Raw genomic sequence first — 12,541 nt, 5'->3', positions numbered from 1 at the left:
TTCATTCTTACTGCGTCACCTGTTTAGGCCCAGACCATGACGTTCCTCGCTGTCGGTTTTGTGCCCAGTTCATTGCCCAAACTCTTCAACGGGCTGTCTTTGTCGCTAAATTCTTTCACTCTTGTTCTTCGTATTTTGAAATGGCTTCGGTAAGCCATCCGAGTACCGATCTTCTGAAAAAACATAAGGATAAAGACAGACCGCATACGTCCAAAACTGCTGACGACGCTTCCGTTAAGCTAGTCGCCAGTACGCCGGTACTCAGTGAGACACTTTCGCAGCCCCTGATACCCGCCTCAACAGATTCGCAGTCCTCTACTGAGACCCATTCGGAGTCCATTATGTCGCGAGATGCTTCTTCGACTGTGGAACCTGCAGATGTTCATTGTGTTTCACTGTTGCAGTCATTACACTTGGGTTATCCTGCTGGCAGGTAACCCGCAGTCGGCCTGAATTCCAAAGTCCTGGTCTGGCGTCGGTTACTGTGGCCTCTTCCCTGATGTCAGTGCACCAGGGGTATAAAAGATGCAGTTGACGCCATTTTCTTCAGTCTTTCTTGCCGTGCGGTGCCCGAAGCAAAAGCAGTTCGCAAGTGCCGCTCGGCTGACTCCTGAGATTTTCAAAACCGAATTTCAGATCCGAAGTCTTCATTAAAGCTAAGTACCTTATTGGGGAAACTTTTTTTTTTGCTCCAGACTGATGTCAGAAAAAGTTAACAATTGTATTTCTTGTGGGAAGCAAATACCTCTTCAGGATTTTCATTCTTACTGTATTCCTTGCCTAGGCCCTGACCACGACATTGCTAGCTGTCGGTTTTGTGCTAGATTTAACCAACGCCCTATTAAGCGTCAGTACGATTTTGCCTTTCATTACTTTGTGTGAAGATTTAATTATATAATGCTATTGGAACAGCTGATGACCAGAGTTTATAAAAAGTGCAAGGAAAAGGACAAGTATCCGAGGTCCAAAACCGATGAGGCCTCCTCTAGGCCAGTCGCCGGTTCTCAGTGAGGTGCTTTCGCAGCCCCTGATGCCCGCTACCTCAGAGCCACAGGCCGCTTCTGACTCCCACGTGGAGCCGACTAGGCCTCTGGATACTCAAGGTATTGGACACTCGGAAACTATTCCCTCAGATGGGTCCGGAGCTGCTGAGCAGTCATCGGCTTCTGAGGGTGTTTTCAGACCTACACAGTTATATGTTAAGCCTACCTCAGCTTCAAACGCAAAGACTAAAGCAGCTCTAAAGACAAAGAAACAAGTACAGCATTCTCCTGCACAGACTTCCTTGCCTAAAAAACAGATGCTTAAAATGGCCGAAGACCTAATTACTTTGATCAGGGGTTCCCATCCCCCTCCTGATAGAGGAATAGACAAGAGACAGAATATGAATCTTCAGATCAGGTTTCCATTTCCTCTGACTCCTCTTCTGAACAGGGATACTCCCTTCCTCCCTATGAGGATTCTGATGCTGAAGAGTCTATTCCTTCAGCCTCTCCTCCCAAGGATTATTCTTTTGGGGAAACCCTTTACACCATGAGGGAGCACTTTCACTGGGAGAGCCAAGGTTACTCAGAATCTAAGAAAAGGCTCAGAGACTTTTTTACTACCTTAGCACAGACCTCTTGCTATTCCACCTCTTCTAGACATAGTAGATGATATATTTTCAGAGTCCAGCCTGTCTCCTGACTCTTTACCCCCTGCACCGGTTAAGCCAGACAGATACTACAGGGTTCCAGATTCCCACAAATTTCTATATAAAAACCCTGCTGCTGACCCAGAAACTATATCTCAGGGTCCCAAAGGGGTTAAGGCTTCCACTGCGAAAAACCCTGTCCCCTCTGATAGGGATTCTAGGGCACTGGACAGATGGGGGAAAAAGTTTACACTTCTGCTACCTTGGCTGTAAGGGCTTTAAATTGTCAGTTTCATATGCTTAAATATCAGCAATATTTAATGTCACTGCTAAAACAGAAAATGTTGACAAATTCTGAATGTGCAGGTAACAAGGAAATGCGGGATTTATTGTATGCAGCTGAACAAGTGGGAAAGCATACTTTGCAATGTGGTTTTGATTCACTGGAGGCCTCTTGCAGGGCCGCTGTTATGGGTGCTGTCATTAGAAGGCATGCTTGGTTAAAGGAACAAAATCTGCCTGATCATGTTAAAGCAAAATTATTGGGTGCTCCTTTACAGCATGATACTTTGGTGTTAAGGCAGAAGAGGTGTTGAAAAAAATGGAGGATAAAGCGAAATCTATGCAGACGGTTAAGGATTTCTTACAGGTACAACCACTGAGATTTAGCAGGAACTGGCCTTCAAAGAATTGGTTCTTTCCAGTGTCAGACAGGCCACAAAGATGCAAATACAGACGCCCTAGAGGCAAATCCCAGCCCCAAGGCTCATACAGGCCTAAACAATGGGGTGCTTCTACCTCCAAAAGCGGAGAAGACAAATCACAGCCATATAGAAAACAGTCCCAATGACTTTCCTCTGCCAATACCAAGCACTTTTCTTTTGGCAGCCCCCTTAGGGGGGAAACTAGCACTTTTTTCACAAAATTGGCATATAATCACCCAGGACAAATGGGTCTTGAATATAGTGTCCCAGGGCTACAGGTTCCACTTTCTCACCCTGCCAAAGGCAAAAGGTATGCCAGACCTGCCACAAAATCAATGGGCAGAGGCACAAAAGCAAGTTACATCCCTCATGGACATGAGTGCCTTTTAGCAAGTACCACAGCAAGGGCAGGGATAAGGATTTTACTCAAGACTATTCCTGGTACCCAGAAAGGACAAAGCCTGGAGACCAATACAGGACCTAACACTTTTCTGGACGTTCCAAAATTCAAAATGTTGACTCTGCAACAGCTTCTGCCCATGCTAGGCAAGAAGGCTTAGCTTGTAACTTTGGACCTAAAAGAGGCATACCTGCATGTCCCAATCAGACAGTCTTGCAGACGATACCTCAGATTCATAGCTGGATCAATGCACTACCAATTCTCTGCACTGCCCTTTGGCTTCTCTACTGCGCCCAGGGTCTTCACAAAATGCCTGGCACCAGTAATTTCTTTCTGCAGACAAAGGGGAATTCAAATATACCCTTAGTTGGACGATTGCCTTATTCAAGCAGAGAACAAAGACATTCTACTGAGGCATCTGGCGTTTGTAAAAAGATTGCTAATTTGCCTAGGGTACACGGTAAACGAAAAGAAATCAAAACTAGTACCCTCTCAAGAGATAATATTCCTGGGTGCAAGCTTAAATACAACTGCCCAGATGGCGTATCTCACGCCAGACAAACAAAGACAACTGACTTCTTACTTCAAAATGTTGGCAACAAAGACCCAGTTATCTGCAAGAAAAAATCTGCAGGCTTTGGGCTTCATGGCATCCTGCATTCTACTAATTCCATATGCAAGACTGCATATGAGGAAACTACAATGGTTTCTAAAAAGTGTTTGGACTCAACATTGCCACAGCCTGGAAACATTAATTACCCTCATTCCCTGCCTGCAACAGAAGTTTCGAAGCTGGGCACAGGCCTGTCACCACAACTCAAGAGAGCTAGCCGCTTAAAAGCATTTATAGCATTTACTGTCTGTTTTTCCTCTGTTTTCTGCAAAAAAGAAAAAAAAAAAAAAATCTTGTTTTCCCGCCTTACTGAACTAGAATAGTCCAGTCTTCAGAGTTTGCTGATCTCTGGGCTTTGTCTTGGTTCCTGTGCTATTCCATATCCTTATTTGGATAAAAGGAAGCGTCTTTGTTCACCAGTGGGAGTGGGGAGCACTGAGCGGCCTATTTGTCCCTAGAGGAGTGGTTCCAGCCAGAAACTTGTAGTCTATTGGCCATTTTGGGTCAATTCCTAGCTCTTTTCAGCCCCTGTAATAAAGCCCACTTTAGCCCGCTTTTTCGCTTGTATTCAACTCAGCACAGCTCCTCGTGGTGTACTGCAGAGTTCTACAAGCAGCAGAGAGCAAAAGAGTGACTTTTTCCTGATTTAAGTATTTTTTCTGGCTTTTGATTATTTACTGCTTAGCGACTGCTTTTTCGTCTGTTTATACAGCTCTGCATTCTATTTAAACTGTTTTTGTGTTGATTAACTGTTTTGCACTTTTAAAAAGTTATTTGTTGCTTAATTTTACTTGTAGGCTAACACACTCAAGTCGCTAGCCGTTTAAAAGCATTTATAGCATTTACTGTCTGTTTTTCTTCTGTTTTCTGCAAAAGAAAAAAACAAAAAAAAAAAAAATCTTGTTTTCCCGCCTTACTGAACTAGAATAGTCCAGTCTTCAGAGTTTGCTGATCTCTGGGCTTTGGCTTGGTTTCTGTGCTATTCCATATCCTTATTTGGATAAAGGGAAGCTTCTTTGTTCACCAGTGGGAGTGGGGAGCACTGAGCAGCCTATTTGTCCATAGAGCAGTGGTTCCAGCCAGAAACTTGTAGTCTATTGGCCATTTTGGGTCAATTCCTAGGTCTTTTCAACCCCCTGCTATAAAGCCCACTTTAGCGCGCTTTTGCGTGATTTAGCGCGGAGTTGCCCATAGAGTACCATCGGGCAGCGCCGGTTAGACAAGGTTAAACTATTTCTGGCTCCGTAAAGTCTGCTCTTCAATTTTTCCCTTAGAACTTCTCTACTTGCAATCTAAACAGTCTATTCTCTATCTCAATAGCTCAGCACTTGCTCCTAAAGCATTTTTATATAGGTAAAGTACTTGTATACTAAACAAAGTACTACATTAGCCTAGAATCCTCTTGAATACCCATTTCCCTATAGGTCCCTTCTGACTCAGTTAACAGCAAACTTTTTCACTTTTTCTAGCATGTCGAAGGGTCAGTTGCTAGCGTCCTCTCCTGTTCAGCTGGTGAATCTGGGCATCTTGAGGCAATGTTACAATTGCCTCATGTACACAGACAACCCACTCCTTCTCCCACAAAACACAAATACATGTGAGAGATGCAACTATATAGCCAAACTGGAGGCTGAGCTCTCTCAACTCAGGACTGGCAAGACCAGACAGGAGGAGAAGGAAACCATGCACACCACAAACCCAGTTTCACATAGAACTATCACAACTGCAAAACAAACACATAAGCACACAAAGACATATTCGGAGGCACTGATCAAAAATCTACCAAAACTACAGAGGCCTCCAAAGCAGACACCCAAGCAACTGCCACCTCAAGACATAAGACATGCAACACATAGTTCTCAAAGTCAGTGTGCTAAACAGTCACAGCCCTTAAGGCCAAACACAATGCCAGACACACTTGTTATAGGTGACTCCATAGTCAGACACACTGACGTCCCTCTCACCAGACTGAACAAGGAAAAGATCACAGTTAGCTGCCTGTCAGGCTAGAATCCACCACATAACACAAGCACTCAGGTCACTCCACAGCAAGTACAAGTATGACTCAGTCATTGTCTATGCCGGTGTGAGCGACCTGAGACGTACCTCCCTGGACTACATGAAAAGAGACATAGAGGAGCTCTCAGATTATGTAGCCCAGGCCGGTATGACCCTGACCCTGAGCAGTATCCTACCCTCACCAAGAATGATGCCACAATACAGAGACAAAATGATCAGCTTTAATAATTGGCTTAATTACTGGTGTCATTCTAAGGGGATCCAATGTCTGTCTGCCTGGGATGACATGCTTGACAAGCCACGCTGCTTCGCAAGGGACGGCTTGCACCTGTCACCCTGGGCTTCCGGATATTGGCAAAGGCTCTTGCCACCCCCATAGTGCCTTTTTAGGCAAGGCTCAAATGATAAACCTACCGCCCTAGAAAACAAAATGGAGAAAAACTAAGGGTAATACTGCTCAATGCCAGAAGTCTAAACCTCAAGATGCACGCCCTCGAAGCCCTCCTCAGTATGGAGAACATCGATGTTTGTGCTGTGACTGAAACCTGGTTCAAGGCTCCTGAGAGCACCCCAGCACTATCAGGTTATACCTCATATCATGCGTTCCGGCCCCAAAATCCGGACCGAACCACAAAAGGAGGGGGAGTATCCATATTCATAAAGGATACCCACACCTCCAGGTTAGTGTCAACGCACGAAGCATCGGAGACCATCCAGGTGCAATTAACCATAGGTAAAACTGCCCTACAGTTTGTAACATGCTACAGACCACCTTCTCAAACTCAGGAAACCCACACAGCCTTCCTGAAGACACTGGAGAGTATAAATGTCTCTCCAAACACCATCATATTGGGTGACTTCAACTACCCAAACATAGACTGGGAACATTACTCAAGCCCCAACACCCTAGCCCAAAGGTTCCTTGAGTTCATAAACTCAAATGCTATGGAACAACTAGTCACCATTCCCACAAGAGGAGAAAATATACTAGACCTGATCATCACAAACATGGGGACAAAATGCTCCACACGAAGTATATCCCTCATTGGTGAGATCAGACCATAAATTAATCTCACTGGAGATCCACATCCCGCCCCACCCCAGCAAAAGACCACAGTGAAGAACTTCTCAAAAGCAAACTTCACACTTCTTAAGACTGGAGTGGTATCCTTCAAGGCCCCGAGCCAGTGGAAACCACAACCCACGCTGCTGAAACCCTTACAAATGCCTTCTACGAGCACCTCCAGGAATGTATGGATCAAGCAATCCCTAATAAAATCAAGACCCTTTCCACCAAAGGCAGGCGCCCGGTCTGGTGGACTCCAGCCATAAACAAACTCTACAACAAGAGGAGAAAGCTACTACATGACAGAGCAAAATCCTTAAATGGGAAGGCATCTCTGATCAATACTAGCAAAAAACTACGATCACTCATAAAATCATCCAAGGCCAACTTTGAGAGAAAAATCGCTAATGACACAAAAGACAATCATAAAGCCTTCTTCAGCTATGCTAGAAACCTAGGTGGAAACTCCCAGATATGCTCAGAATTAGTCCAAAATGATAAAAAAATCACTGAACCCACAGACATTGCCAACATACTGGCAGACAGGTTCAGTGCAAATTTCTCCCCTCCCTCCCCCCAAAAGGAGAAATATCTATCCCACCAGAGTCTAGCCTCCCAAACATCTCAGATGCCCAGGTGAGAGCTGCTCTCTCTAAAGCAAAAAACACAGCATCAATGGGACCGGACGGTGTCCCCGGATGTGTGCTACACGAACTCAATGAGGAACTAAACCCACACATAAGGCTGCTGTTTAATCTTAGCCTTACTACAGGATACGTACCCAAAGAATGGCGTACGGCAACTGTGGTCCCACTCCACAAAGGCGGTGCTTCTACGGACCCTGGAAATTACCGCCCCATAAGCTTGACGAGCCTTGTCTGCAAAGCTATGGAGAGGATCATAATGGAACTCATAAATAAAGACATTGGGGACCTACAGACACTGGATCCTACCCAATTTGGCTTTGTCAAGGGCAGATCCTGCCTCTTGAACTTGGTGACTTTTGAAACAGTCACTAAGGCCATTGATGAGGGTAAGGCAGTTCACACAGCCTACCTTGACCTAGCAAAAGCGTTGACACAATACCCCACTCGGGCATCATAGAAAAGCTCACCAGCTTAGATGTAAACCCATATGTCACAAGATGGGTTGCAAACTGGCTCAAGGACAGAACACACAGGGTTAGAGTTGCTGGTGCCATGTCAGACTCTAAGCCGGTCACGGCGGTGTCCCACAGGGCTCAGTCCTGGGCCCCTCTTGTTCGGCATTTATTTTTCTGAAGTGCAGGCAAACATAGGGGATTGTGGTTGACAAAATTTGCAGATGACTGCAAACTGGGCACCATAATTGACACTCCATCAGACACAGACATCCTCCAGAAAGGTCTCATAGAAATGGATAACTGGTGCCAGAGCCATGGCCTTAAGCTAAATGCCAAAAATGTATAGTCATACCCTTTGGGAAAAACAAGGTAACCCCTAATTACCACATAGGTGGTAATCCATTAAACACGGAAGAAGTTATCAGGGACCTGGGGACCCAAGTTGACAGTAACCTCTCTTTTGACACTCACATTGCCAAAGTGGTTAGGAAGACCTTCTACATTGCCCACCTGATCATGAAGGGATTCACATCCAGATCAGGAGAGGTCATTGTACCCTGTACTCTTCACTTATCAGACCAGTGATTGAGTACAACTCCCCATTCGGAATGTACCTTACCCGACACCTGCAGCAGTTGGAAAGACCCCAAAAGTTCCTCACCAAAAGGATAAAGGGGCTCAAACATATGTCATACGATGCCCGACTGAAGAAACTCCAGCTCTATTCAGTCGCATACCGTCTGCTCAGAGGTGATCTGTGCCTGACATACAAGGCCATGTCCAACCCAGAATTAATGGACATGCTCCACCTCAAAAATCCAAATCCACCAGAGCCACGAGAGCAAGAGACTTAAACCTCAACACGGATATAAATAGGGCGTGCTGGAGGGACAGATTCATCACCCAGAGACTCCCTACACTATGGAACAGAATCCCAGTCCATGTGAGGCAGAGCCCCTCACTGACTCTGTTCAAGAGAAATCTTGACGAGTGGATGGGAGATCGTAGGTTTACCCCGGGAATCATCTCTGTATCACTGCTGGACAGAGGCACAGCAAATTAATGGGTATAGTATTTTCATCTTAAGGGGTGGTGAAAGCCACACACACTCTGGCTAGGCTTATAAATGCCCTAGGGCAGATAGCCTAGTATGAACCTATGAACAAGGGACAGCCATTCATTCTACCCACGGCCAGGCAGACACTAACAACAGATGCATCAGATTATGCCTGGCCCACATGGCAGGAAAATGTATTCAGGGAGCATGGCTAGCAAGCCAAATGCATCTTCATATCAATCAAAAAGAGATGTTAGCTATTCAGAATGCCCTGACAGCCCTCCAGGACAACTACTGGTAAAGACGGACAATACTACAGTCATGTGGTACATAAACAAGCAAAGAGGCACACATTCCTACCCCCTCTGCAGACAAGCCATAACTTTGTGGAACACAGCATTGACATATCAAGTACAACTGCAAACACAATTCCACTCTGGCAGACGAACTAAGCAGAAATCTCAAGGATCCCCACGAGTGGAAACTAGATCCACAAATCTTCAGCATGATAACATGAAAATGGGGATGCCCAGACATAGATCTGTTTGCCTCCCCGCACAACTGCCATCTACAGAGATTCTGCATAAGGACTTATCACAAACAAGTATGGAAAGTGGATGCCATATCATTCAGCTGGAAAACCCTTACAGTATATGCCTTTCCTCTACTGACTGTCCTCCCCAAGGTACTCCTAAATGTCAGACAAGAGAAGCCAAAAATGATACTGATTGCCCCACACTGGCCACGCCAGCACTGGTACCCAATCCTAAAGAGATTGTCTCAAGGCCCAGCCTGGACATTACCCATAATTCCTCATTTGCTGACCCAACAAAACAGATCCTGCACAACCAACTCAGAACCCTAAATCTGGCTGCATGACTGATAATGTAACCATTCAGAACACACCTCTCTCTAAAGGCAGTTATGGATGTTATTTTGGTGGCCAGGAGACCCAGCACCAGAAAATCTTATACAGAAAAATGGAAGAGATTCTGTGCTTGGAACCAGGCATTTTACAATACCTAACTGAGTTGCTGGACAAAGGCCTATCCTTCTCATCAATTAAGATACATGCTTCTGCCATTTCAGCTCATTACAATACGGATCCACCTATTTTTTCACATCCACTGCTAAGGCAGTACCCTCAGAGGGGCCAAAACAAAAACATAAGACCTCCAAGGAGAGCTCCAACACCTGCATGGGACCTCAATTTTGTCTTGGAAAAGCTCACACTGCCTCCTTTTGAGTCAGCCAATACAGCTGAGATAAAATACTTATGAAAAACAGCTCTGCTCCTAGCAATAACCTCAGCAAGAAGAGTCTCAGAGTTACAGGCACTAATGGCTGTGGAACCTTTTATTAATTTCCATCCGGACAGGGTTTCTCTAAGGACAAACCCAACATTTATGCCTAAGGTAGTGTCCAATGTGGCTCTTAGCCAAACCATTCATTTGCCTACCTTTTATCCAAACCCACAGAATAAGGGGGAGAGACTTCTGCATTCTTTGGACATTCACAGACAGCTGCACTTCTACTTGGACAAAACTAAAGCCTTCAGAAAGACTGAGCAACTCTTAGTGGCATATGCTGCAGGATCGCAAGGAAAAGCTATTTCAAAGCAGACTATTTCAAAATGGATAGGCCACTGCATTCGTTTCTGCTATTCACAACATGGCAAATCAGTGCCTAAGGGCATTAGGCCACATTCAACCAGAGCAGCAGCCACTTCAGCAGCCTTCCTCAGAGGAGTAACAACCAAGGACATTTTGGAGGCTGCAACCTGGACTTCAGTGCACACTTTTTTACAAAGCACTATCACTTACCTCTTTACTCTAAATCCAGAGCAGGCTTCGCCACTGCAGTTCTGCAGGGCCTCATAGCCACTCCTAATTCTATCTAGGCCCAGCCACCCAACCTCAGCTCTGGGATTCAACCCAAGTGTAATGACTGCAACAGTGAAACACGATGAACATAGTACAGTTGTGTACCTACCATAAATGTTGATGTTCGAGTGTATTCACTGTTGCAGTCCAGGTTACCCTCCCTCCATCCCCCTTTCATTCCTGGGGCTTATCTGTACTTCTCTATTCTATACAACCTATGTGGTGTATTTGCTTGTAGATGAAGGTAATGTTTGTTAATGCATGCTTTTTTATGAGCAGAATTTTTAGCCTACCCTTTTGGGGGCACCTGACATCTGGGGCAAGAAAAACTGAAGAAAATGGCGTCGGCTGCATCTTTTTTACCCCTGGCGCACTGACGTCAGGGAAGAGGCGACAGCAACCGACGCTAGACCAGGACTTTGGAATTCAGGCTGACTGCGGGTAGCCTGCCAGCAGGATAACCCAAGTGTAATGACTGCAACAGTGAATACACTCGAACATTACATTTGTGGTAGGTACACAACTGTACTATGTCTCTACCTTGGATGGGTCCGGAGCCGCTGTGCAGGCACTGGCTTCTGAGGGTGTATTCAGACCTTCCAATGTTCGTATTAAACCGACGACTTCATTTCTGAATAAAACTACCGAATTTCTCAGGCCCAGAGTTCGCACTATGCCTAGGAAACTGACGACCAAAGCGCATTCTCAAGCTCCCATGCCACAGAAGCAAATGCTTAGAATGGCTGAAGACCTTGTTACTTTAATTAGGGGAAGCCAGCCTTCCCCCTAACATATAATTGCTTCCCATTATGGGGGCACCTGACTACTGGGGCAAGATAAACTGATGTAATGGCGTCGGCTGCATGTTTTATACCCCTGACGACCTAATGTCATGGAAGAAGGGACAGAATCCGACGCAAGGATCCAAGACTTTGATGTTCAGGACAGCTGAGGGTACCTGCAGGCAAGTAACCCAGATGTAATGACTGCAACAGTGAATACATTAGAACATCTACATTTATGGTAAGTGTACACAACTGTACTCGCTGCACTTCCCTTTGGCTTATGTACTGCGCCCAGAGTGTTCACAAAATGCCTGGTTCCAGCCACTGCATACTGCAGGCAGCGAAAAATTCAAATTTACCCATACTTGGACGATTGCCTGATTCAGGTGGACAGTCAGGAATTGCTGTTTCAAAATCTGATATTTGTAAAGAGACTCCTAACTTCTCTGGGGTATACTATCAACGAAAATAAATCACATCTGGTACCCAGCCAAAATATTGTATTCCTGGGCGCAAGCTTGAACACAGCTTCCCAGATGGCATTCCTCACTCCAGAAAAACAGGTTTATTTGACAAACTACTGGCCACCCAAACCCAGCTATCTGCAAGAAAAATACTGCAAGCCCTAGGGTTCATGGCCTCATGCATTCTCCTAATTCCATATGCAAGACTGCATATGAGGAAACTTCAATGGTACTTAAAAAGTCTCTGGTGTCAACATTCTCAGGACCTGGAAACAGTGATTCCTATCATTCCATGCCTAAGAACAGAGTTCCTTTGGTGGGCAGAGGCCGCCTACCACAATGAGGGACTCCCTTTCACTCAACCCCCCGCCGCCCAAACCCTGATAACAGACGCATCAGACTATGCATAGGGGGGCTCACATGGCAGGCAAATGGAGCCCAAGACAAATGCACCTGCATATCAATCAAAAAGAAATGTTAGCTGTACAGAATGCACTGACAGCCTTCACATACCTTATCCTTCCAGGACATCTTTTGATAAAGACAGACAGCACCACAGTTATGTGGTACATAAACAAGCCAGGGTGAAGCTCATTCCTACCATACTCTACAGGTTATCCAGGGCTCTGTGGAACACATCCTTGAGCAATCAAGTGCACCTGCAAGCTCAATTCCTACCAGGCAAACAAAATTCACTGGCAGACTTAAGCAGAAATCTAATGGTCCCACACAAGTGGAAACTGGAGCCCAACTCATTCAAGCTTCTAATCCACAGGTGGGGACACCAGAGGTGGACCTCTCTGCTTCCCCCCAGA

At 45.5% G+C, this 12,541-nt stretch overlaps 1 protein-coding gene across 1 annotated transcript in view; it reads left to right on the top strand.

Moving 5' to 3' along the window:
• Nucleotides 1–12,541, top strand: part of SMARCC1 (SWI/SNF related, matrix associated, actin dependent regulator of chromatin subfamily c member 1) — a 1,897,600-nt gene that overhangs the window by 1,838,175 nt on the left and 46,884 nt on the right. The gene's annotated exons all lie outside the window — the stretch shown is intronic.

This window comes from Protopterus annectens, chromosome 3.part0, assembly GCF_019279795.1.
Source record: "Protopterus annectens isolate FY-2018-M chromosome 3.part0, PAN1.0, whole genome shotgun sequence".
NCBI classification, from domain to species: domain Eukaryota; kingdom Metazoa; phylum Chordata; order Ceratodontiformes; family Protopteridae; genus Protopterus; species Protopterus annectens.
The sequence above is the reverse complement of the archived record's forward strand: the minus strand, read 5'-3'. Positions and strand labels throughout refer to the sequence as shown.